This window comes from Castor canadensis, chromosome 7 (genome assembly GCF_047511655.1).
Source record: "Castor canadensis chromosome 7, mCasCan1.hap1v2, whole genome shotgun sequence".
Lineage (NCBI taxonomy): Eukaryota > Metazoa > Chordata > Mammalia > Rodentia > Castoridae > Castor > Castor canadensis.
In genome coordinates this window covers 79,108,698-79,135,332 of record NC_133392.1, presented here as the reverse complement: position 1 = coordinate 79,135,332, position 26,635 = coordinate 79,108,698, and the positions used below count along the sequence as shown (strand labels likewise).

Sequence of the window (26,635 nt, the reverse complement as noted above, 5' to 3'; positions counted from 1 at the left end):
CCAAAGAACAAATGGAGAAGTCACAGTTTCTGTGCTCCTAGTGAAAACTGCACCAGCACCTCAAAATATTGAGAAGAAGATTAATGGAGCTCTGCACTTAGTAGCTGTGGATACAAGAAAATACTCCAGGTGCAGTGATGATGCATAATAGACCATCCAAGTTAAAGAGGGAAGAAAAATAAAATTTTAACTGATTAAATAAAAAAAAACTAAGAAAAGACAAAAATCACTATTAAAGTACAACTGCACTAAACAAAATGAAAGAAATTAATTGTTCTGTATCAGTACTTGAAGTCAAAGTGAATGTGCTGAATTTCTTTACCAAAAGGTGAATACATTCAGATTGACTAAAAGTAAAAGTAAGCAAAAAAAAAAAAAAAAAGACAAAAGCTTGGGTGTGGTAGTCCATGCCTCTAAACCCAGCTGTCAAGAGGCTGATGCAGGAGGATCTTGAGTTCAAGGTCAGTCTGGGCTACATAGTGAGTTTCAGGCCAGTCTGGGCTATATAGCAAGACCCTGTCTCAAAAAAAGTTGACAGATACTCCATAAAGATGGATTAGATGTACATATTTCTATTCTTCCTGTTTAGTACAGCTAAAAACCCAGACATTATAAAACAAACATTTAAAAACTAAAAATAGAAAAATTAAGTTGTCTAAAAAAGTCACACCCCAACAAATTAAGTAGTGATAAATTTTGGCTTCATATATCCTGTTCTGGTTACTAGAGAAGCTAAGAACCTAGAAAGGTCAATAGGTATTAATAAAAGTAGCTATCTCTCTTCTCCTTCAAGTAAAACCTATTTCCTATAGCCAAGGGAGTTGGGATGAAGCAGCCTTACAAGACATATGTTTTAGACAATAATTATTCTACTCTAAAAGAACACCCCAGAAGAAAACTGTAGCCCACCTTCGTCCCATCAGAGCTGGCTAAGTGAGAACTTAACCTGACCCTCTCACAGGAGTGTAATGATGCTCCCAAACCTTCCCAAGCAATAGCAGAGAAGACAGTGGGAAGCCTAGAATTTCACCTTGCCAGGCAATAATGAGCTCCTGCAGCACACAGTGTCAGAGGCATCATGATGGGGGTCTGGATTTTAACACCAGTTGTAACTAGGTGTTGCCCACTTGAGGACAGGATGTTGTCAAAGACACCTTCCAAAACATCAGATTTGATTACTGCACAGAGCTCCAAAATGTAATCAAGTGTCCAAGATCCAACTAAGTATACTGAGACCCAAGAAGATCTCAATTTAAATGGGAAAAGACAACAAACAAATAACAATGGGGTCTCACTGATGTTGTGATATTCTGGGAAGGATCTCAAAGCAGCCATCATAAAAATGATCCAAAGACCAATTGTGAAAATGCTTGAAACATATTTTAAAAAATAGGTCTCAGCAAAGAAATAGAAAAAGACAAAAACAAACAAAAAGGAAACTATAGAAGTTAAAACCAGAAACCAAATTTTAATCAATGAAATCAACCACAAAATGGAGAAGATGCAGAAGAGAATCAGTGATCTAAAGATAAAATAGGAATTACCCAGGTGAACACAGAAAAGAAATGCATTGAAGATGTGTATATACATGAAAAGAGACTTGGGAACATGTGTGATTATAACAAAGTGTGCAACATGTATGTTGCTGGACTCCCAGAAAGAAAGAAGAAAGAGGGTGGAAGCTAAAAAATCTTTTAAAAATAATGGCAGAAAAATTCCCAAATTTGGAAAAATACATAAACTTACATATTCAAAACCTGAGCAAACCCCACATAATTTTAAACCAAAGAAATTCATACCAAGTTACAACTTAATCAAATTTATGAAAACTAAAGCCAAAGAAAAAAGTCTTGTAAGACTGGGGTGCAGCTCAAGAAATAGAGTGCTTGCCTAGCAAGCACTAGGCACCGAATTAAAACCCAGTACCACCAAAAAAAAAAAAAAGGAAAAAAGAGAGAGAGAGAATTCAAAAAGAAAAGAAAGAAAGAAGTCTTGAAAGCAGTTGGAGAAAGAATAATCTAACTGTAAGAGAAAAACAATTCAATTACCACAGATTTCTCTGGAGAACCTATGGATGCCAAATGGAAGTGGCGCATTTTGTAAGTGCTGAAAGAAAATAACTGTCAACTCAGGTTCTCTACATTCAATGAAAATATCTTTGAGAAAATGAAAACATTCTTGATAGTTTTTTCTTCTCCTCTTGAATTCTTAAACTATGTTTGACAGCTGAAGCAAAAATTCTAATTTCTACTGCTGTTCTCCGTGAATGCAGAGAAAACACTTAAAATAATTATATTAGGAATGAAGGAGGGAAATGGGGTAAAAGAGGTGAAATTTTCATACATACACTGCTACAATTTTATCACTATGGCAGGTTGTTGACTTCCCTATACCCCGGGAGGAACTAACTGCCCTGAAGAAGGAAGACCAGGGGACCCTAAAAAGCATCCACAGAGTCCCACTGAGAAGCAAAGCCCTCTCCAAACCCACAAACAGACAAGCAACTAGCCATGGGAAGAATGACTTGCAGCACAACATTCCCAATTCCCGGCCCCTGAAGTTTCCTCATTTACAGGCTCCATTACTCAGTGCTCACTCAGCAGTAAGTCCTGCTTTCTGGTACACACAGGAACTTAGAGCTCCATGCTTCCCCCTACTGCACGACCTGCTACCTTCACCCAGAAACACCAGGGAAACCAATATTGCTGTATAACCAGGACCCAGGGCTCCCACTGCCTGAAGGCTTGGTTCCCCCATGCCCGCAGTGCTACTGTACTGCCCTTCTGGAGCCCACACCCAGCAAGCAGGCCCCAGAACAGCCACTGCCCAAAGGCTTGGATCCCCCAACCCTGCAGCAGCTGCCATGGCTCCTGGAAGCCCAGGCCCCAACACGAATAGACCCCAGGGCTTCTGCTGCCTTGTTGGCATCAGGTGATTCAAGCCCACTGGCTTTTCTGCCCCATGGGCACCCTCAACTTGTAATCCAACACCACACATGCAGTGAACTCCAGGCTCCCCACTGCTATTCTGCTGGTGCCAAGAGGCTTCCCTCCCCACAGAGCATGGAGGCCCAGCACTAACCAACAAGTACTCCTGTGGGAGAGCCCCCAGTACCCATCAAAGAGTGGAATCCAGCTCCTTCACTGAGTGGTAATCTGCCATTCTAGGGGTGCCAGGAGACCTGCTTCTGTAAGGCACACAAAGGTACAGCACTTCCCACTGTATCTAACCACAGGAGAAACCCTGCTTCTTCATTAAAGAGCAAAAATGCCAGATTCCCCACTGAGGAGAGGAAAACTGAACCTACTACTCAGGGAGTGGCACTGGAAGGCCTACCTTCCAAGATGCACAGAGGCCCACTGCTCCCCCCTGTACCTGACAGCTGGAGAGTTCCCACTCCCCCATCAAAGAGCGAGAATGCTCAGGTTCCCCACTGAGGGGAAGAAAGCTGTAACCTGATACTCTGTGAACAGCTTCAGAAGGCCTGCTTCCCCAAACTGCACAGAGGCCCAGCACTTCCCACCTCACCTGCCTACAGGAGAGTCCAGTCTCCATTGTCTAAGAGCTGGAACCCCAGTTTCTCCATTGAGTGACAATCTGCTACTCTACAGCAGCTAGGAGCCTGGCCTTCCAAGGTGCACAGAGGCCCAGGACTCCCCACTGTGCCTGACAGCAGGACAGTCCCCACTCTGCCATTAAAGAGCAAGATGCCAGATTCCCCACTGAGGGGAGGAAAGCTGTAACCTGGTAATCTGCAGTCAGCAACAGAGACCTGCTTTCCCAAGGTGCACAGAAGCCCAGTGCTTCACACTCCACCTCCCTGCAGGAGAGTCCCATCTCTCTTGTCCAAGAGAATCCCAGCACCTCCACAGAGTGGCAATCCTCTACTCTGCAGGTGCTAGAAGGCTTGCCAACCACAGTGCACAGAGATGCAGCACTACCCACTGTAGTCCCCATGCCCCCATCAAAGAGCAGGAACTCTAGCCACCTTGCTAGAGGAAGAGATAGTTTGCACCACAACAAGAATCCTGCAAGGGATAAAATTTCCAGCATACCCCTCTCTTAGGAAAACTGCTGGAGCTCCAGGAGAAAAAAACTCAAAACCCCAACTACAGGGGCACAAGGGATTAAAAAAGTCCTAATCAAAAACAACTCCAGATCCATAAATCTCAACACAAAATGAAACTGCAAGACAACTGCTTTCTCTCAAAAGCCAATTTTACCACTATGGATCTAAACACCTGCATAGAGAAGGAGAAATCAAATAATGAATTCCAAAAAACAATAGTAAAAATGATTAACAACCTCAAAGAAGAAACACAAAAGCTAATATTGTAGCAGAAAGGAGAATCAAAAGAAAACAGGCTAGGCCTGAGTCCTGAGAAAGTAGTAGGGAGGTAGGGATGGCATAGCAGAGAGATAAAACCTGAGAAATCTAAACATGAGGAAGATCATGTAGTACCAGGGAGGGGAAAGTCACATAGCACTAGGATAAAGTTGCCAATAAAATTAAATATAACCATATATGGATTAGACCTTGCTTTTTGCTTCTGTGACCTGCTTGCAAGGGTATGTAAGGTAAGACCCCTTTGTTCTCAGGGCTCAGCCTTTGGTCTGCTGAGTCTGTGCTGGCACAATAAACATTACTTCCTGCTAATTGCCTCAAGAGTCCCGTATCTCAGCTTGCAAACATCTCAGCGCCCACAACATTTCTTGGGGGCTCATTATCTGGGATTGTGGAGATGGTGAGTTATCACCTCCCTTGTCACCAGGGTGCATCCCCACGAACCGGCAGAAGGAGATCCCACCAGATGCAAATGGACAGCTTGATCTGGAGGGGGTTTCATCCTCCCTGAGAGTCGAGGTGAGGGCCTTGGATGCACAGCACCCAGTGAGGCACAGGAACTAGCGAGGGGAGGGGAGCACCACTCATCAGACTGGTAAGAACCTGGGTTCAAATTCAGTCCTTCCCCAGGAGGCAGAAGGGGAGCTTGATCACCTCACAATGGGACACCCTAGTAACTTCCTTTTTGGGGGATGAAACCATGTATCTCAGGTTCAGGGAGCGGTGTGAGAGTATATAAAAAAGCAAGCTGAGACACAGTTCAACTGCAAAGTGAGTGAGGAGTTCCCTCCCACTCTGTGTCTGTCTGGGAGAAGATGGGTGAAAATCAGAGTGAAAACACTCCCTTGGAGTGTATGATTAATAACTTTAAAAAGGGATTTAATGGAGACTACGGAGTTAAGTTAACTCCTAACAAGCTAAAGGTCCTTTGTGAAATAGATTGGCCTGCTTTTGGTGTAGGATAGCCCACAGAAGAGTCACTAGATAAACCTGTGGTTGATGAAGTTTACAGAAGAATTGTAAAAAAACCTAACACCCAGGAGAATGGGAAAAGCCAAGAGGCTAAATCTGGTCTTGAAAAATCAGACTTTGTTGTTTATTTAAACTCAGGTAGCAATTTATTGGGCAGAATGAGGAGAAATCAGAGTCTTTCAATCTTAATGGGTACCTTTGGTGCCCCAGTGTCCACATCTTCATCCAAAATGGGCAACCTGAAGGAGGACTGAGGCTCAACACTAACTGAGCTCTTACAAAAATTAACACATAAAGGATATACTTACACTGATACATAATATCTGGTCTAACTTAAAGAAAAGGAATGTTGCAAAAGGGTTGTGAATGTAGAGAGAGGGAAATGGAGGAATGTAAACAAAATTGGGATGAGGTCTTCATGGATAAAGTGGGGAGAGAAAGAGAGAGAGAAAGGAGAGAGAGAAAAAAAGAGAGAGGGGGAAAAGAGAGAGAGGAGAAAAAAGAGGGGAGAGAGAGAAAAAATTAAAATGTCATAAAATGTTTAGAGACAGAAAAGAAATGTTTAATACACTCCTTCAGTTGAGTTGTCTTAAAAAGTAAATAAAAATATAAAAACAATCTAAGATTATTAAAATATGCCAGAAATACTGAACTTGCTGGCACCTTTACATCTAGGGAGCATAAACAGGGAGAATCTACCTAAAAGGGTGAGAAAAAAAGGAGCAACTTTGACTGTTGAAGGTAAAAAAGAAAGTTCCAAAACATTGGTGCAGTAAGCTTGGTCTGTTATTGAGACAGTCATGAGACACTTATGTTTCCCTTGCTAATGGCTGGTCAGATTATGCATCCATCTAATGGTGTGCTCACAGTGTGTGTGTGTGTGTGTGTGTGTGTGTGTGTGTGTGTGTGTGTGTGTGTGTGTGTGTGTGTAATGTAAACATCTTTAAAATGGTTCTTCAACTACTGCTATAAGGTTAATACGATACTCAAGGTAACAAAAACAATCAGGGTATTTGTTTTAAAGAGCTCTGTTATAAACTGCTTAGGCTTTTTACACATAAATATGTAAACATCTTGAAACAGTTCTTATTATAGTCAATGTAAAAATTATTATTCTGTTCTGCTGCTACTTTTTAAGAAAATAGGTTTTCAATTTTATTTCAATCAGGTCTCACTAGGATGCAGGCATTCAGGCATTAACACTCCAGCTCAGACCAGAGGGGAAAAAAAGAAAGAAAGAAAAGGGGGGGCCACAGCCTGCAGCAAAAATCTTAGAATTTGGGTAAAGAAATGACCTTCACATGTTTCATTCTGTCATAAATATAATCTGAAATTAAGTTCTCTCTTATAATATATGGGTCTATTAACAAATGGGCTTTCTATAAATTGCTTTTATACAAAAATAATTTCAAGGTTGCTTTTTTTCTTGTTTTTTCATACAAATGTAAGGCTCTAAATTAAAAGATTTTATGAGTTATTTTCAACAAGTAACAAAAATATATAAAAGGTATTAAGGATATGGTTTTTAAAAAATAAAAGGTAAAAAAAATACTTTTAGATTAAAAAAAAAGATAAAGACAAGCTCCCCCAAGGGATACAAAATAAGTTGTCATAAAGGTACAGAGTAAGTTGTCATAAAAAGATGGAGCTTATAGATGCTTATGTAAGTGATTAACTAAAATCCAGTTATATAAAATCCAGTTTGTAAGGTCAAAATTTAATGTACTGATGTTAAACTAAAACTTAATTCTCTAAGCTCATAACAACAAGGCTATCTTTAAAATATTGTATTGTTCTTGATAACGTTTACAAAAAAATTGTCTTAAAAATGTTTTTGGTTTTTGTTTTATCAAGATAACTGTCAGGAATTTTGGGTTCAAAAGGTTAAATCCACAAATTTGTCAAGACAACGAGAGTTTGTTAAAACACGGAAAAACAAGAGGCAGCTGAGCACAGGGAATACTGCTGCACTGATGTGAGTTAAAACAAATTTACTTATGTAAAGCTACAGTGTATCCTCCAGACAGGATTTAAAAAAAACTCAGAAAGGAGCACTACACTGGAAGTCAAGACCTCCAGTTTCTATTGGACTCAACAGAGTAGAGATGTTAGTCTTACTCCTTCCACATGGCAGATGGATGAAATTTTTGCCTGGGGATGGCCAGATTGGGCCTGTTATTTTAGGGGGACTCCACTGACTACAGGTTGGTAAGATCCTGCTGTATGTCATGAACCATGTGTTAATGTCAACAATCTGAGATGTGATCCATTATCAACATCTAAGCCATGATTCTTGGCCACTAGGTTTCCTAATTCCACACTTAGACCCCATAAATATTTACCTGTGTTCTCTGGTGATTTTTGTCAGGGTTTTAACTACTAAGGTAACTGAGTCATGTTCACTTAACAGTTGGTTTATGTTGGGGTTAACAATGAGGACAGCCATGTTAGGACTAGACCCCCTCCCCCTTACAGATGGCTTACCTTTATCTCCCTGGATAGATGCCAAGAACAGTTGGGCAGACTAACTACAATTTATCTTTCTTGGTTGCCCAGCAACAATATCCCTTAGTGACCTTCCTGATACTTTTCCATTAGCCCCCTATGTCTAGACCAAGCCTGTGTATGACAATGGGATGTAGCTCCCTTGCTAGGGTCTCCCTCCACAGGGCTCCTGCCTAAACAATAAACTCTGTACTGGTGTTTAACCCATCTCTCTGCCTCTTCCATGCCTCTTACTTTCTAACAGTTTATATAAAACTTTCTGGATGACCTCATGGTAAAGCAACCGCTGTCTCGGGAGATTCCAATACAGTTGGTACCCTATATGTGTCTGTGACTAGGTTATTTGGGGTCACTGACACTGTTCCCCCCCAAATGATGAAAAAAATCTAAGATTTTACTTCATCAGCAACAACTAAACTAATATGTATATGTAACCTCTATAGAGCTGTGATGCTGTTTCTGGTTCCTGTATGTTAAATATATTTATGTTTTTCAAGTATATCAAGCCTTCTAAAATACAAAATTTAGATAAACACAGTAACAAAAAGTTAGTGGTACTGATCTACTGTTCTGTTAGTTGCTAAATTGTCCATCAGAATTTTAACCATGACTCTTAAGTTTTTGTCATTACAGTTCTGATCTTTCTGGAACATTTACAATCAAGTCCATTAAAAAATGACTCTAATAACTAATTATGTGTCACCCATGTTAGCTTTTTAGACATCTGCTTCTGTTAGATTTTGTCTTGTATTGCCCTTGTCTAAAAGCCCACTGCCTATGAGTCACTCCTTTTAAGCCTCTTTTTGCTTAAATTTGGCCAAAAGGGTCTAGTTGGCACTGACTTCCACCTGATCTGCTTGTTATTTCCCTCCTGACTGGAACCAAAACCAAACAAACAAACAAAATCCAGGAAAAAGCAACCAATCAAAAAAGATCTTCAGTCTATGGCCATACCACCATCAACTTGCCTGATCTCGTCTGATCTCAGAAGCTAAGTAGGGTCAGGCCTAGTTAGTACTTGGAAGGGAGACAGATCTTTAGAAGAGACTGCTCAGAGACAAGCAGTTTAAAGACAAAGGGGGGAATGCCATCAAAGTTCAAATGGAGTCACTGGTGCCAGACCTCTTAAAAATAACCAAGGCTGAGAGAATTGAGGAAATGATTCTTATGCATGTGTGGCTATCTGGCACTAAAGCCCTTCCAGACACAAACTCATAGTTTTAGACAGGATCTTCTACTAAAATAGAGACAAAATAACTATTTTTACTGGCTCTAAATATGTCCTTCAATATTTAAAGATGGTGGTTTTAACTTTTTTAACAACAAGTTTTCTTGGACATATATATTGTTGCCAAGGTAATTCTACTAAAAAAAAGAAAAAACTAAAATGTCCAACCATTAAAATCCCATTGGAGGGGCCCTTTTGTTGTTATCTTGTCTACTCCCACCATAGTTAAAGTAGCAGTGATGGCTCCTTGGATCCACCACAGTCCAGTCAAGCCAGCTTCTCTCAAGTGGGAGTGCATCCCTGATCCAGCTTCACCCTGTAGGATCACCCTCTGGAACCGAGCACCCTCCCTCAACAGACTGCCCTTCCCAGAAAACAACAGGGGACCAAGAACAAAGGGAAAACAGCCCTGCACTAGTCACCCTGGAAGCTAACTAGTTTACGCATAGCAGGAGCTTGAAGAATCAACTCTCCAACAGAACAAACAGGTTGTTTTTCACCCCAGTTATCTCACTGTAATGCTTTGTCACCCCGCGTCTGTATCTATTGCTGTAGTTCTCACCCTAGTCTTTGCCATAGGCTTGGCAGAAACCTATGGCTGATTGGTCTCACAGTGAAAGGTTTTTATTTGCTCTTTTCTATCTCTTTTGAGCAGGATGCATAATTACTATTTATTGTTACTGATCGGGTTTAACAAAAGACAAAATATGCAGCCCTCCTTCACAAGGGAAAGCTGCCCTTAACTATACCTGTGGTACCTGTAACCCTGTAAATTTCTGTACTTAAGCCATCTGATTAAACACAGGGAAAAGTAATTAGTATAAAAATTGATAAAAAGGATCTTGACCCTGAGAGTCTGATACACCTCAAATTAGTAACTGTTACCCATAAGAGTTCCTCATACCAAGTTTTTCACTCCTTTTATAAGGAGGTGAAAAATGAATTTCCACCTCTGCCAAAGCTAAAAACGTACTCCTCTCACTGGCTGAGTCTATAGCCCAGACACTAAATGTCACTTCATGCCATTTTTGTGGTGGGGACCAACGTGGGAGACCACTGGGCTTGGGAAAAGGATGACAAATGGCCTTACATGTAATGATGTTATAAAATACAAACCCCTAAATTAAGATGATGCTCTTTGACCCTAAGTGGATTCAAGATCAAAGGGAATAATGTAGCAAAGAGGAGGATCAAAAGAAAACAGACTAGGCCTGAGTCTTGATAAAGTAGAAAGGAGTATATAAGGTGAGATCCCTTTGTTCTCAGAGTTCAGCCTTTGGACATGAGTCCGCTGAGTCTGTGCTGGCACAATAAATATTGCTTCCTGCTAATTGCCTCAAGAGTCCCATATCTCAGCTAGCATACTCCCGCAACAGTATTTGACCTCAAAGAGGATGTGAATAAACAATTAAATGAGCCCAAAAACAATACAAACAAACAGATGAATGAAATTAAGAAGACTAAGCAGGATATGAAAGAGGAAATCAATAAAGATATGGAAATCCTGAAAAATAATCAATCTGAAATAAACAGCTCAGTATCTCATGCATCTATAGCCAACTGATCTTTGCCAAAGGAGCCCAAAACACACAATGAAGAAAAGACAGCCTTTTCAACAAATGCTGCTAGGAAAACTGGATGTCCACATGTATAAGACTGAAACTAGACACCTGTCTTTCATCCTGTACCAAAATAAAAGTGGATCAAAGACTTTAATATAAAGCCTGAAGCTTTGAAACAACTCCAGGAAGCAGTCAGAAATACACTGGAACAGATAGGTATAGGGATCGACTTCCTAAACAGAACTCAAAAGGCTCAGCATCTAAGAGAAATAGTGAACAAATGGGACTGCATCAAACTAAAGAGCTTCTACACAGCAAAGGAAATAGTCACCAGACTCAAGAGACAGCCCACAGAAAGGGGGAAAATCTTTGCCAGCTACTTATCCAATAAGGGACTAATATCCAGAATCCACAGGGAACTCAAAAAACTCAGCCCCCAGAGAGCCAACACACCAATGAAGAAATGGCCACATGAATCAAACAGTGAATTCTCAAAGGAAGAGGTACAAATGGCCAGTAAATACATGAAGAAGTGTTCAACTTCCCTGGTTATAAAAGAGATGCAAATCAAAACAACACTTAGATTTCATCTCACCCCAGTTAGAATGGCCATAATCAATGGTAATAACAACAACAAATGCTGGTGAGGATGTGTTGAAACAGGAACCCTTATACACTGCTAGTGGGAATGCAAATTAGTACAACCACTATGGAAAGCAGTATGGAGATGCCTCAAAAAACTAGAGATAGAACTGCCATATGATATAGTGATACTGCTCCTGAGCATCTACCCAGAGGAACATAAGTCAAGACACAGTACAGACACCTGTACACTGATGTTCATTGCAGCACTCTTGACAATAGCCAAGCTTGGAAATAGCCCAGGTGCCCTACAACTGATGAATGGAACAAGAAATCATGGTACACATACACAATGGAGTACTACTCAGTCACAAGGCATGATGACATGTGATTTGAAGGTAAATGGATACAATTGAAGGACATCATACTAAGTGAAGTTAGGCAGGATCAGGAACATGAAAGACTTATGTTTTCTCTCATATGTGGAAGATAGATCCAAAGATAAACATATACATGAAAACAAGCATGATCATATACAAACTCAGTTGTAGAACATGTTTGTAACAGTGGAACTACTCTATGGAACTTGGGGAAAGTGGGAAAAGAAAAGAGAATGATAGAGCATCAGTAATATCACAGACCATAAGATGTAAAGGTAGAGGATATAAGGATGTGTGTTGAAAGCTGTTGAAAAATAGAGGGTGGAGGTAAAGGAGTAAGGGAGAGTAATGGAAGGGGTTGAATGGATCAAAGTAAAGCACACCCACAGTGGGCATACATTGAGATTCCCCTTTGAACATCAACTTAAATATTAATAACAAAAACCAGGACTGTAAAATAGGTGCAGTGTGTGGAGGGGGGTACTCATAGGAGGGGGGATGGTATAAGGCAGATGAACTTCATATATCTATATGAAACAGAACTAAGAAACCTCTCGTAATTGCTTTAAGTGGGGTGGGGAGGGGGCTGAGGGGGAGAGACAATGGGGGCAAAGTAAATAATGTACAATATAAAGCTAATTGGAATTGTCACTATGAACCCCCCATGTATAATGAATATATCCTAATAAAAAATTTAAAAAGAAAAAAAAACTGCTACAATTTCAACACTAATACCTAAGCAATTACTAAAAATGCCATATATGGAATGGCATGCTGAAAAACATTATAGATACTCAAATTGTACTTCTAAAATATGTTTAAGTTGGAAGTAAATAAACAGAAAAACAAAAAGCAGATTGTCAGAAAACAAAAAAAAGGAAGATAATCAACTCTTATATTGATGTACTGTGTCTGTTATCACAAACATAAATGCTCTAAATATACCAAAAAAAAAAAAACAGAGTTTAGCAGGGTGTTAAACAAAATGTATGACCCAACTATCCACTCTATATTTTCTTTCCTTTTGGTGGCACTGGGGTTTGTACTCAGGGTCTCATACTTGCTAGGCAGGTGTTCTACCGCTTGAGCCACATCCCCACCTTTTATTTGCTTTTGCTATTTTTCAGATAAAGTTTCATATTTTTGCCTGGGGCTGGCCTCAGATGGTGATCCTCCCGATCTCCAACTCCCAAGTAGCTGGGATTACAGATGAGAACCACCACACTTGACCCTTACGCTCTCTTCAAAAACTCATTTCAGATACATCAACATAGGTAAGCCACAAGAAAAGGATAGAAAGATGTGTTAAAATAGTCATAAGCCTATATCAGTATGAGACAAAGTAGTCTTCAGAGTAAGAAAATTATCAGGGGCAGAGAAGTACATAATGAGAAGAAGACATAGCAATTCTCAAACAACAAATCTTTTCAGAAAAATCTGAAAGAGATGGAAATAGAAATAGATAAATTACAATACAGACCCCAGCAGCATGCTCCCAACAATTAATAGAAAAACTATACAGAAAGTAAGCAAGGATACAGATGAGCTCAACAATGTGATCAACCAATGGGTTCTAATTGACAAATACAGAACACTCCACCCCAGAACACCAGAAAACACACAGTTCTCAGGAATATGTAGAACATACCGAGATGGACAACAGCCTAGACTGTGAAGCAAACATAACAAATTTAAAAGATGTAAAATAACAGAGATTATTCTTTGACCTCAGTGGCACCAAACTACAAATCAATAAAAGGAAGATAACAGAAAAATTTCTGAGCAGTCTGAACTTAAGCAACATACTTTGAAATAATCCATGGACCAAAAGGGATGTTTTGGGAGAAATTTTAAAAATACATTGAACTAAATAAAAATAAAAGCAAAACCTATCAAAATGTGAGAAACAACAGCTAAAGGAATCCTGAGAGAGAAATTTGTAACATTAAAATAAGAGTAAGAGGAAAGGCAGTGCAGTGCCTTTATTATACTCTTTATTACAGTGTAGTATAAAGAATGTCTCAAGTCAATAATCTCAAGAAACTAAATAAATAATAAAGAGCAAGCAGAAATGAGGAAATAGTACAAAAATCAATGATACTGAAAACAAAAGTATACATAAAATTAATGGACCAAAAAGGTGATTATTTGAAAAGATAAATAATATTTACTTTACCTCTAGCAAGACTGACAAAGAAAACAAAAAAGAAGGCACAGACTACCAGTACCATTAAAGAAAAAGGGGTGTGTTGATCAATTTTCCATCACTATAACAAACACTTGAGATAAATCAACTTAGTTTTGGAGGTTTCAGTCCATTGCTTTGGACCTGTGGCAAGACAAAACATCATGGCAGAAGCGAGTGGTAGAGTAAAGCCACTCACTTTATGGGTGGAAAGCAACAAGAAAAAGAGGAAGAGGTTGGGGGGTCCCATTATTCTCCATCAAGGGCTTGATCCTTATAGTCTGAAGACCTCCCACTAAGCCCCATCTCTTAAAGTTTCCACCACTCCCTGACAGCACTATGCTGCTGACAAAGTGTTTAACACATTGGCTTTAAGGGATATTCCAGATCTAAACTATAGAAAGGGCGTATCAATATGGACTTTGCATACATCAAAGGGATGATAAGGGAATAGTGGGAGCAACTCTACATGCATAAACCTAACGACTTAGAGGATATGGACCGATCCTTCAAAAAGTGCAAACTACCAAAACTCAACATCAAATAGGTAATTAGAATAGCTTTAAAACTGTAAGTAAGTGGAGTTTATAAGAGAAAAACTGCCTAAAAGGAAATATCCAGGCACAGAGGATTTTACTGGAGAATTTTACCAAAGGTTACAGAAGAATCAACAATTCTCGACAATCCCTTCCAGAAAATAGAAAAGGGGAGAACACTTTCAAATTGATTCTATGAAGCCAATATCATTCTGACACTAACACAAGACAAAAAGAGTAAAAAGAAAATCTCTACATTAAAGTGTAAAATTTCTTAAAACATAAGCAAATAGAGTTCAGCAACATAGAAGAAAAAGATGTGCTATGACCAAGAAATGGGACTTCTTATTCAGGGAGGCAAAGTTGGAAAAATATTCAAAAATTAGTCCTTGAAACCTATCATATTAATAGGCCAAAGGAGAAAAATCCCATTATCATATCTGCAAAAAAAGGAGTTGAAAAAAAATGTAACACCCATTTTTTATTTAAAAAAACTCTTAGAGAAACAAGACTGGAAAACATTATCAAGAACATCTACTTGGGGGCTGGGATGTAGCTCGGTGGTACAGCGCTTGCCTAGCATGCGTGAGGCCCTGGGTTCGATCCCAGCATCAAAAAAGAAAAGACAAAAAAAAAAAAAAAAGAACATCTACTTGCCCTACCTGTCATAGTTGATGGTTCAGAACAGTTGAGATTCAGAACAAGGCAAGGGCTTCCACATGCAACACTTCAATTCAATGTAGCAGTAGACATTCAAGCTGGTGCTATGAGGAAGCTAAAGAAAACAAAAGGCACACAATGTGAAAAGGGAAAAATAAAACTTTCTATATCACATGAGAGTCTACATAGAAAATCCCAAGGAATTTACAAAAAGTAAAAATTCTACAATAACAAATTCAGCAAAGTCACAGGATAAAATATCAAGACACAAAAATTAGTCATATCTCTTCTACATGTGAACAATGAACACATAAAATCTACAATTATAAATACAATACAATTTCTAATAGCTTCTCCCTACATGAAATACTTAAATGAAAATCCTACAAAACAGAATTTGTATGCTGAAAACTATAAAATGCTAGTGAAATGAATAAAATACAATCAACTGTTAAGTGGAGACATGACCTATGGTCAAGGATTGGAACACTCAACATAATAATGGTGTTAATTCTCCTCTCAACTGATAAAGAACTCTAATGACATTCCTTTCCAAATTCTAGCAACATTTTTTTTGCAAATAGAAACAAACTCATCCAAAAGGTTATTTCAAAGGCAAAGGAATTAAAACAGTTAAAATGATTTGAAGAGTGCCAGGATTGCAGAGGTTCTTGACCCGAAAGGGCTCAGGAAAGCGATGAACAGACGAGACACAAATCGAGAGAACCAGAAGGCTGATGAACAGCTGGCAAATTTTTATTTTTGCATCAGGCTTATAAGCAGTACAAAGCAGGAAGTTTTACATTGCAAGGAGAACTTCTATGCCTAGGAAACAATGCCCTCTACCTGAGAAACAATGCCCTCACTCCAAACTACCTGGTTTCATAAATGAAACCCAGACCTCCCTAGTTTCAATTAGTTTCACATACACACAGGCCTGGTTGCCAAGGGCATGCCACCCTATTCCTAACCTTTCATAAACAAATACTTTCATAAACAAAAACAGGTTAATGTTTCTTTTCTCCAAGCAAAGGGAGCCATTTCATGTTCCCTCAAAACCCAGTGAGAGACATGGTGCACTTGCAGTCTCTGACCTTGTCAGGATCCTGCTAAGCCACAACGATCTTGTCAGATTGTGGCTCATGGCTCCCAATATCTCCCCCTTTCTTGTATTTTAAGTGGACATGGTGGAGCTCTGCTCTGAGCCAGGAGATCTGGGACATTCCAAATCTGCAGAAGACTGGGAACAAACAGAACACAATGAGCAAAAGAATAATGACCCCATCAATATCCAGAAAGTGTGTCTTAAAATGTTAAAGGGATTAAATCCTTGTAATGCACTTAGCACTCTATTTGCTACTTCCCCTGGGTGGATAATGGGCAGTTTGCTATGCTGGATGTCCAAGATTTCTTTATGCAAAGCCATCAAGTATATTCTTAAACCTGTATGGGACCAAACTACCTGTAGATGATGTTTGTGTGCTCCCAATCCCAATGAGAATCATTGTAAGGTTTGGAGGTAATGCATATCCATTGGAAAGTTGCATGACACCTTAATGACACCTGGGCTTTTAGGGACTGCACCTTGTCGCCAATCATTGTGACTACTGATTCAGCACATCAAGTCAAGTTTCTATTTTACTGTTAATGTTTTCTTGTTTATTTAAGGCCAAAGAGGTATTTTTGGCTAGGTTGTTAACATAATTTGCTGTCTGAATGCCTTGCGTTAGTGCTACTGTGGAGACCACAGCAGAGGCCATCAACACCACTAGTGCCAATACTCCTGCAATAATGAGTCCAACTACCCTCTTTTTTCTAATCAATGCCTTTTCAATCTCCAACAAGGCTTGCATCCCAGGGTTGTCATACCAAGTGTACATGTACTGGCAGCATCACAAAAGCAGGTTGCTTTGCTATCAGTACCCTCCATAGATCTCAGGGTTGAGAATTACTAATACAGTTTGTCAGAATGCAATGCTCACAGTGAATCTCACAGTAAGGTTCCCTCCCAGTTGCATGCTTCACAATATCAACATCACCAGTCAGCAGAAGATAAGGCAGGGAGATACAAGCGAACTTCTTCATGGCTGCGAGTTGATGACATTGAGTCTGGGCCCAGGGCAGCAGCAAGGCGCCAAATGTCCTGCTTCATAACACCCACAGAAGTAACCAGAATGGGTGAAATTCAGCCTGTAGGGGTCACCCTATCCCCTTCTTTAGAGGTAGGGCATCTATGTGACCAATCCCACAAATATTTGTCCCAAAACCATGTATGACCAGAATTGGGTAGGCACAATCCAGCCAAGGAGAAATGGCTCCAAAAAATTTCTCCTCAAAATTGTGACAAAGAGGAAGCATCCCAGGGAGTCCTCGCTGATCAATGGGATAGCAGCCTGGAAAACTCACTTTCACAATAGTATAAAAATGTTTTTGGCTAACAGAATCATCCAATGATCCCACAGCACTAGAGATCTGCGAGGTCAGTTGCAAATTTAAGTAGGAAATTCCATCCCTCCTAGACAGGCCCACAGGTGGAGAGTGAGAGTGGGCTGAATAATTATAAAAGGCCCACTGATGGAGGATGTGACTGGAGTCTGAACCCCCCAAGAGGGTAACATTGTTGGTAGACATCCTGATTCTGGTATCATTCCAAGATGCAAGGTGAACAACAGGGGGGTCAGGGACATACACCCAGTAAGTCTCTCCCAAAGTTCCATGCACCTGACAGGAAAGTATAGCTACCATAGCCAGCAACAAGGCCCCAGGTGTCAAAGATTTTGAGGTACAATGGAGCAACTCCTCTCCCTCAGCTGCCAGCCACTTGATTTGGCCCAAAGAGGGCAAAGGAGAAGTGTGCGTGTTACTCACTTTCTTCTTAACTGGCTGCTCAGGAGACTCCTGATCTAGTCTCATCCTCTTGACTCCCTTCTCAATCTCGCTCAGCACTCTGGGCTCCTTGTCGGAGTTCATGCTGCCGCACCAGCATTTCTGGAATCCAATGAGAAGAGTCAGCGTCCCTGGGAAAAATGCAAAGAAAACCTCTTCCCCACATCAAAACAGGATCAGGACCCATCCACAGCCGTGTCAATGGATCCTTTCACATCACCAAGGGATGCTGCTGCTCTGAGGGGCCCCAAAACCATTCAGCAGCAGACTTTCCCTGCTTATCAAAATTCAAAAAATTTAGAGCAAAAAGATCATGGTTAAGCCTATTAGCAGGGGCAGTATATTCTATTCCCCCTTTTTGTTTTGACAATTGAGCCTTCAACGTTTGGTGTGCCTGTTCAACAATTCCCTGACCCTGAGGGTTAGAAGGGATCCCTGTTTTAAGGCTAATTCCAAAGCACAAACAAAACTGAAAAAAGGCTTTAGAGAGAGATATAGGCGGGAGCATTCTCCATCTTGATACATTGTGAGATTCCTAAACAGAAAAGGTTTGTAAGCAATGGGCAATGACATCTTTCATTGCTTCCCTGGTAGGAGCAGTAGCTGAAGTGACATGAGAGAAAGTATCAATAGTAACATGTACAAAACGAGATCTGCCAAACTCAGATATACGTGTAACATCATCTGCCATAAATGACCAAGTAAAAGACCTCGAGGGTTGATGTGAAAAGTAGGAACAGAGAAGTGCTGCAGGCAGGAAGTGCACGTACGGACAATTTGGTGGGCCTGCTCCCTGGAAATATGAAACTGTTTTCTTAGGACATCAGTGTTCTGATGATGAAGAGTGTGGGATTCCTGGGCCTGTTGCAAAAAGAAAAGTTGTTGGGTAGCAGCATCTGTGACAGCATTGTCTTCAGACAGTGGTCCGGGAAGGTTGGTGTGAGCTTGGAGCTGTCTTACAAAGCAGGGAGCAGATTATCAATGAATTAGACCCTGTAAGTGTAAAAATAAGTGAAACAATTCTTCATCAGTTGTGTGAGAAATCAATGCTGTCTCGATTGTATGTAGAACCTGTAAAGGTAAGAACTATCTGTGTGTAGATTGAAAGCATAATTGGTCAGTAAAGAAAAGGCAAGAAGGATGGCATGCTTTTCAACTAGCAGTGTGGATATCAGGGGGCGCTGCTTTGTATGTGTTTGGCCATCAATAACTACAGCAGCCACTCCTGTAGCAGACCCATCAGTGAATACCAATGATATGGGAATCAGTGTTTTGCGCACAATCTGAGGAAATATAAGGGAGTGATTTTTAAAGAAATGAAGCAATTTATTAGCAAGGTAATGAAAAGATATCTGTCCAGTAAAGTCTGCCAATGCTATTTTCCAGTCCTCAGAAGATTGATATACCCAGGATAACTGTGGTTTAGTAAATGGGACCACTATAACATCTGGTTCCATACCAAACAATTGTCGCACACGAGTGTGCCCTTTAATGATAAAGGCAGACACCAGGATATAATATGGCACAATACACGGAAACCAGATACTGGCAAATGTTGCCATTCCAGAGGTCTGTGCTCCTGCCACAGTAATGCGGTAGAGTGTGGTCTGCGGCCAGCATAAGCAAGTAAAGAGGTTTAACAGGGTCCACCAGTGTGACCTGGGCAAGGCGAAGCACCTCTAAAACCATCTGTAACACCCTCTTTGCAGCTGGTGTGAGCATTCTAGGGGAGGAGGGATCAGAGTTTCCTCTGAGGATGCCAAATAAAGGCTTTAGTTCTCCTATTGTCAGCCGCAAAGTGGGTCGAATCCAACTGATATCACCTAACAGTTTTTGAAAGTCATTTTAAGTCCTAATTTGTGGGTATAAAGGTTTTATCCAAGAACGTTCAATAAGATGTCCCAAGTAAGAGTAAACATCCCTTTTTTAAAACTTTTCTGGGGCAAGGCATAGTCCTGAGGCAGCTAAGGACAGCTGCAAGCATCAAAAATAAGATTTAACTGATGCTCTTCTGGATGGGAAAGCAAGATATCATCCATGTAGTGAATTATATAGGCGTCAGAAAATCAAGATCGAATTGGAGATATGGCTTAGGAAACAAATTTCTAACATTGGGCAGGGCTGTTAGCCATTCCTTGGGGCAAAATCCTCCATTGAAATCTCTGCATAGGTTCCTTAAAATTTATAGCAGGCAAGGTAAAAGCAAATCTGTGGCAATCATTAGGATGGAGAGGAATGGTAAAAAAAAAAAAAAAAACCCAATCTTTTAAATCTATAAGTATCAAGTGGTAATATAAAAGAATGGCAGTAGGGAAGGATAGGCCAGGGTGCAAAGGACCCATAACTTGCATTGTTTTATTAATGGCCCTTAGATCCTGTAGCAGCCTCCACTTTCCAGATTTCTTTTTTATTACAAAAATTGAAATATGCCAGGGGCTATTTGTGGGTTCCGTATGTCCCTCCTGTAATTGTTCCTGTACTAATTGATGAGCAGCTTCCAGTTTCTCCTTTGTAAGGGGCCACTGATCCACCCAGACAGGCTCATCAGATAACCAAGTAATTGCACCAGAAGTTTGTGGTGGAGGAGTCATCAGGACCCCTACGAAAAATTTTGAAACCCCAAACTATGGCAATCAGTTTTTTGGATGGGCTCTGTAGGCTGTGTTGTCCCTTGATGTTGAGCTCCCATGCCTGCTCTAGGATCAAAGCCGGCAGCATCATCTGAGTGACTTGTTGATTGGGGCTGAAGATCAGCAGTCCTATATCCTTTAGCATCCCATCCCCACAAATTAACAGGGAGATGGGACAAGATATATGGTTGAAACTGTCCACTGTTTCCCTCAGAGTCCTCCCACTGGATCAGTGAAGAGCTTTGGTAAGGAGACTTTGTCCAATACCATAACGCTGTGTAACAGCAGGTTGCATTGGCCAAGCAGCAGGCCAATGGGTCAAAGAAATCACAGAAACATCATCCCCAGTATCAATTAGACATTTAAAGTTTTTTCTGTTTATTTTAAGTTCTAATTCTGGCCTATTTTGTCCAATTTGTTGAATCCAATAAGCCCTATCTGGTGATCCAAAACCTTTGGTACCACGAGACTGTTCTGACAGGACCTTGGTAGAGCCCAAACGATAAGGAATTAAAATCAATTGTGCTATTTTTTGTTCTGGAGTAAGAGTCAGGATAGTTTTATGAGTACAAACCATGACCCTAATTTCTCCCTGAAAATCAGAGTCTATAACCTCAGGGAAAACATGAAGACCTTTCATAGTTAAACTGCTTCTGCCTAACAACAGCCCCACACTGCCTTTGGGCAGCAGCCCCTAAATCCCAGTAGGGATAGCTTGGGCCCCAATTTCAGGAGTCAATACGATTCTGGCAGAGGGACTGAGATCCAATCCGGCATTCCCTGGGGTGACTCTTTGAAGATCTGAAACCCTCCACTTGGATTCTGAGCTGGCTTGAAAGTCATGACTGCCATTGTTTGTAGGGGTCTGGAAGCTGGGCCACCATGGTAGTTTCCCTGTGGTTGATTTTCCTGAGTGGGGTTAATGGACTGGCCATCAGTGGTAAATCTCAAGCTGCACAGATTAGCCCAGTGTCACCCTCTACAGCACTTTGGACAAAGTGCGGGTGGAGGCGGCACAGTATTTGTGGTTGCCTGAGGCATAGATTTCTGTTGTTGTTGTTGTTGTTGTTGCCCCTGTCTCTGGGTACACTGTTTAGCAAAGTGTCCTGGTTTCCCGCAAACAAAACAATTTCCTTGGGGTCAGGGACAACTTTGTTGTATGGCTTTCCACAGCTGAGGAGGTGCCATTACCTTCGTGGCAGTGGCAATGGCCACTCCGTGTAAATAGGAAGGTCCTATATCTGAGTACATCTGAATGTAGTCCGTCAAAGTTCCCCTCTTTTTGTAAGGATGGATGGCCATTTGAGAAGTTGTGTTGGTGTTCTCAAAAGCCAACAGTTTTACTAAAATCATTCCTGTCTCTCCATCAACTACCGACAGCTTGTAGCAGCTGGAATACAAAGTCCTGATAAGGTTCATCTGGCCCCTGCCTGATTTTACTAAGCTCCTCTGTTTTTAAACCTGAAGAGGGGAGCCTTCTCCAAGCCTGCTCAGCCAAGGTATTAACCTGTACATAATAATCTCCAGAGAAATTTAATTGTTGCTGCACACTTCCCCACTGACCCGCCCCCACCAGCTGGTCAGCAGTATAAGGGTGCTGTGTGCCATGGTTCCTATCTGCCTGATCCAAATATTGATCTTGAAACTCTGATTTCCATAACAAGTAGTCACCTCCTGAGAGGCATGCTTTAGCTATTGTCTTCCAATCTGAGGGTGATAAGGGCTCATTAACAAGAGTCTCTATAATCCCCAAGGTAAACGGGACAGTGGCCCCATACTGCACTACCGCCATCTTTAGTTCCTTAAGTGTCTTAAAAGGAAGAGCCTCATGAATCCTCTGATCATTTTGCATTCTCACCGGAAAACAGTGAACTCTCTCATATCCTCTCCAACCTGTCTAGCCTCTCTCATAGCCTACTGTAAAGGGCACAAACTACTGTTTGACCACTGCTGGCAACTGGTAAAGCTTGAGGTGATTTAGAAGAAGCGGAGGGGATGGCAGGTTTTGAAATAGACAATGACTTGAGTAATTTTAGCAATCTGAGGGAGTGGTGATGATATTGGGGATGCCTGCTCCTCCAATTCCTCCTCCTCCTCAGGAGACAAAGCCTCCACATCAGAGTCAGCACGAGGAGGCTCGGGAAACTCATCCAGAGGTGACAAATTTAATTCTCAAAGAGACACAGATGGGGAAGTCTGAACATCTACCTCCCACTTTGAGATCTCAGCTTTAGGTGAGGAAATAGTTGTGACCTCATGATGTGGGTCAAGACAATCCCTAATTAAATTCCACAAGTAAAAAGCATCTACCGGGACACAGGTAGGTCCTTCACTAGTATAATGGTCTTTTAATCTTTGACCAACCTTTTCCCAAGTTTTTAAATTGATGGTTTCCTCATCAGGAAACCATGGACACACTTCTTGGACATGAGACAAAAAAACATTCAAGCTGACTTTTAGACACTTTACATCCTTGGCCACACAATATTGAACATAAAATTTCTGTAAGGGCAGCCTGCTCTCTACTTTCTTATTGCCCCATTTCTCTCGATGCTGTTCCATAACCTCAAACTGAAACTAAAACATATGCATGCCATCAGAGCCTTCCTTACCTTAAGCCTCTGTCTGGGTCCCTGTTCAGGGTGCCACTTGCCGGGATCGCAGAGGTTCTTGACCCAAAATGGCTCAGGAAAGTGATGAACAGACGAGACACAAATTAAGAGGACCAGGAGGCTGATGACCAACTGGCAAATTTTTATTTTTGCATCAGGCTTATAAGCAGTACAAACTAGGAAGTTTTACAATGCAAGGAGAACTTCTATGCCTAGGAAACAATGCCCTCTACCTGAGAAACAATGCCCTCACTCCAAACTACCTGGTTTTATAAACGAAACCCGGACCTCCCTAGTTTCACCTAGTTTCATATACACAAAACCCAGGCCTGGTTGCCAAGGACATGTCACCCTTTTTTCAGCCTTTCATAAACAAATACCTTTAGGTTAATGTTTCGTTACTCAAGACAAAGGGAGCCACTCCATGTTCCCTCAAAACCCAGTGAGAGACATGGTGCACTTGCAGTGTCTGACCTTGTCAGGATCCTGCTAAGCCACAATGACCTTGTCAGATTGCAGCTCATGGCTCCCAACAGAGGAGGAATAATAAAGAAGAAGAAATTGCATAGGACAGAGCTCTATTACCCAAGATGACAATGTATGGTCAAAGGGACAGACACATAGACCAATGTAGCAGGACAGAGAGCCAAAAAAAAAAAATTAGGCATAACACACTTTTGACAAAACTAAAAAGCAATCCAGTGAAGGCTGGGTAGTCTTTGCAACAATTGCCACTGGAGACATTTGGCATCTACAAGCAAGAAAAACTGACCTTAACTCAAAACACACTTTTTACAAGTTGAACTCAAGATAAACCATCGGTTTCACTATAAAATATAAAACTAAAACTTTTGCATAGGAGAAACATTAGGGAAAAAAGCACAAGTACTGAGAGTTTGGGAAGGGTTCTTAGATATAATACTGAAGAACAACCCATAAAGAAATCAGTAAACTGGGTCTCTCCAAACACTTTTTTCTCTGGAAAGACCCCATTAAGAGAATGAAAACACAAGCTATCGACTTGGGAAAGTATTTGCAAACTGTGAATCTGGCAAACTTAACGTTAACTGATTCAGATCTGAAAATTTAACAGTGATTTAAAAAAAACAAACATTCTGATTAGAAAATAGGCAAAAGACATGACAAAATATTTCACCAAAATATAATTGGCAAACAAGCATGCAAAAAGACATTCAGCATCACCAACCATTGGGGAAAAGCGAATTAAGACCATAGTGAAATTTTAGGGCCCACCTATGAGAATAGCTAAAACTTTAAATAGTAACACTAGCAAATAAAAAGAAACTGAATATTTCATACATTGCTAGTGGAAATGTAAAATAGTCCAGCCATGCTGGAAAACATTTTGACAGTTTCTTTAAAAATTAAACATACTCTACAACCCAGAATTTGCATTCTTAGGTACTTCATTTCAAATAAAATGAAAACTTACGTGCACACAAAAATATACACCTGAATGTTCATAGCAGCTTTATTTGTCATAGCCCCAAACTCAAAATAACCCAGGTATTCTTCAACAAGTGAATAGTTAAATAAACTGTGGGATGCCCATACCATGGAAAGCTGCTCAGTCATAAAAAAAGAACAAGCTGGTGATACACACACACCTCAGGCATTATGAATCCAATAGGCACTATGAAAGAGCCAACTCAAGACGGTCAGATTCTATTTATACAGCTTTCTCCAAATAACAAAATTATAGAAATGGAAAGCAGATTCATGGTTGCCAGGAGTTAGGAATGGTGGGGCAGAGGGGAATGGAGTTGAGTACAAAGTCTCAGCACAAGGATAATGGTTATGGTAAAGGACTAGCTCTGGACCTTGAACCTGGTGGTTTAATGAACCTACATATGAGATGAAATGGCACAGAACTATACAAACACATTCCTAATCTAGATAACCTAAAATGTAACTACCATGGGAAACTGGGTGAAGGGTACGAGGAATCTACCTGTTCTATCTTTGCAACTTCCGGCAAGCTTATAATTATCTCAAAATAAAACATTAAAAATGAGGCAGCAATAACAATTAAAAAAACTGGTGGAGATGGACTAACAATGAAGGATGGAAAAACGTCAGTAGATTATAACACAAAAGAAAAAGGATTAGTATTAAAATGAAGTGAAATTCAAGAGCAAAAACGTTAATGGGATGATTAATGAATAATAACAGCACTCATACCAAAATATATGACCCTTAAACGTATAAAATAATTATTAACCCCTTGTGTTAAACAACCTAGGAGTAAAGTAAACAAGTAAAGCTTTCCAGAAATGCCTTTAAACCCATTAGAAGCACCTCAATTATTGCAAAGGATTCTTTCTTTCAGTTCAGGTATACAGGGTTTTAATAATGTAATCAATTAATTTGGTTTCATGAATATATAGAACATATCTGCTACAGGCCTGCAGAGTATGTTTTGTTTTCTTAGTCTGTGAAATATTTTTTAAACAAACAATGCAATTGATTACAAAGAAAATATTAATGAACTTTTAGAAGCAGGGCTTATATAAGTTGCTTCTATAGTCATTATTCAATAAAATCAAACATCAAAATATGGTTAAAATATCCATTTTGAAATTACAAATTGGCTCTAAATTATCCCCTGTATCAAAGAAGAAATTAGATATAAAATAGAAAATTATCTATAATTCAATGAAAAAAGACATCCTTTTCATATTAAGATATATGTTCTGCATCTAAAACTGTACAAAGGACTATGTTTGGATTTGAATGTTTTTAGTTTCAAAATAATTGAACCAAGAACAAAATAGCATTCTGTATCTATATGAAAAGACCTAGTAGGGAAGAGGCAGAACTCTGAACAACTATGTCCACCTACAAACCTGGAATTAAAGCTGATGTTGTGGATGGAATATTTTGGCTGATGTATGTATGACATTTTACCTAAGGATAACCATTATTTATGCAACCAATCCATAGGGTTTTTTTCATTTTTATTAGGATATATCCATTGTACGGGGAGGATTCATTGAGACAATTCTGAATAGCCTTATATTATACATTTGGTTAGATTGCTTCCACCATCTTCCCCACCCCACTGCAACCTCCTCTCCACCCCACTTAAAGCAATTGCAAGAGGTTTCATCATTCTATTTCATATATATATATGAAACCCATCAACCACATTCTCTCACTTTAATCTCCTCTATAGTTTTTGAAAGAAGAGAGTTCAATAAATACATTACATACCTAATTAAAGAAAAATGAAGAACAAAAGATTAAACAAAAGCAAAGACTTAATAAATATGTAAAGAAAGCCCTGGGTGATATTAAGGTATCATAAGAATATCAAATATAGATGAGTCACTCACCATCACATTGATTATAGTGGCATTAGAGTTATCTGTCAATGGTTATAGGTCGTCCTTGCTTCCACTAATCCAAGGACCTTGTAGACAAATAAACCAACTGTGGTGCTTTAAGGCAGGGGGTTGGATTTGGATAACTACCCCTGGGTCTAAGTCCAGCTCCACCACAGAGCAGCATTGTAGCCTTTGGCAGGTTACT

General features: G+C 40.1%; 1 long non-coding RNA gene across 6 annotated transcripts in view; it reads right to left on the bottom strand.

Moving 5' to 3' along the window:
* LOC141424839 (uncharacterized) overlaps window positions 1–26,548 on the bottom strand; it is a 136,778-nt gene extending 110,230 nt beyond the window's left edge. For all 6 annotated transcript variants that reach the window (XR_012449797.1, XR_012449802.1, XR_012449799.1 and 3 more), the window contains exons 1-4: window positions 26,440–26,548; window positions 17,824–17,943; window positions 16,050–16,195; window positions 14,958–15,070 (exon numbers count right to left, since the gene is read on the bottom strand). This is a non-coding gene — a long non-coding RNA (uncharacterized lncRNA). The remainder of the gene's footprint in view (window positions 1–14,957; window positions 15,071–16,049; window positions 16,196–17,823; window positions 17,944–26,439) is intronic.
* Between the last annotated feature and the right edge of the window lie 87 nt (window positions 26,549–26,635).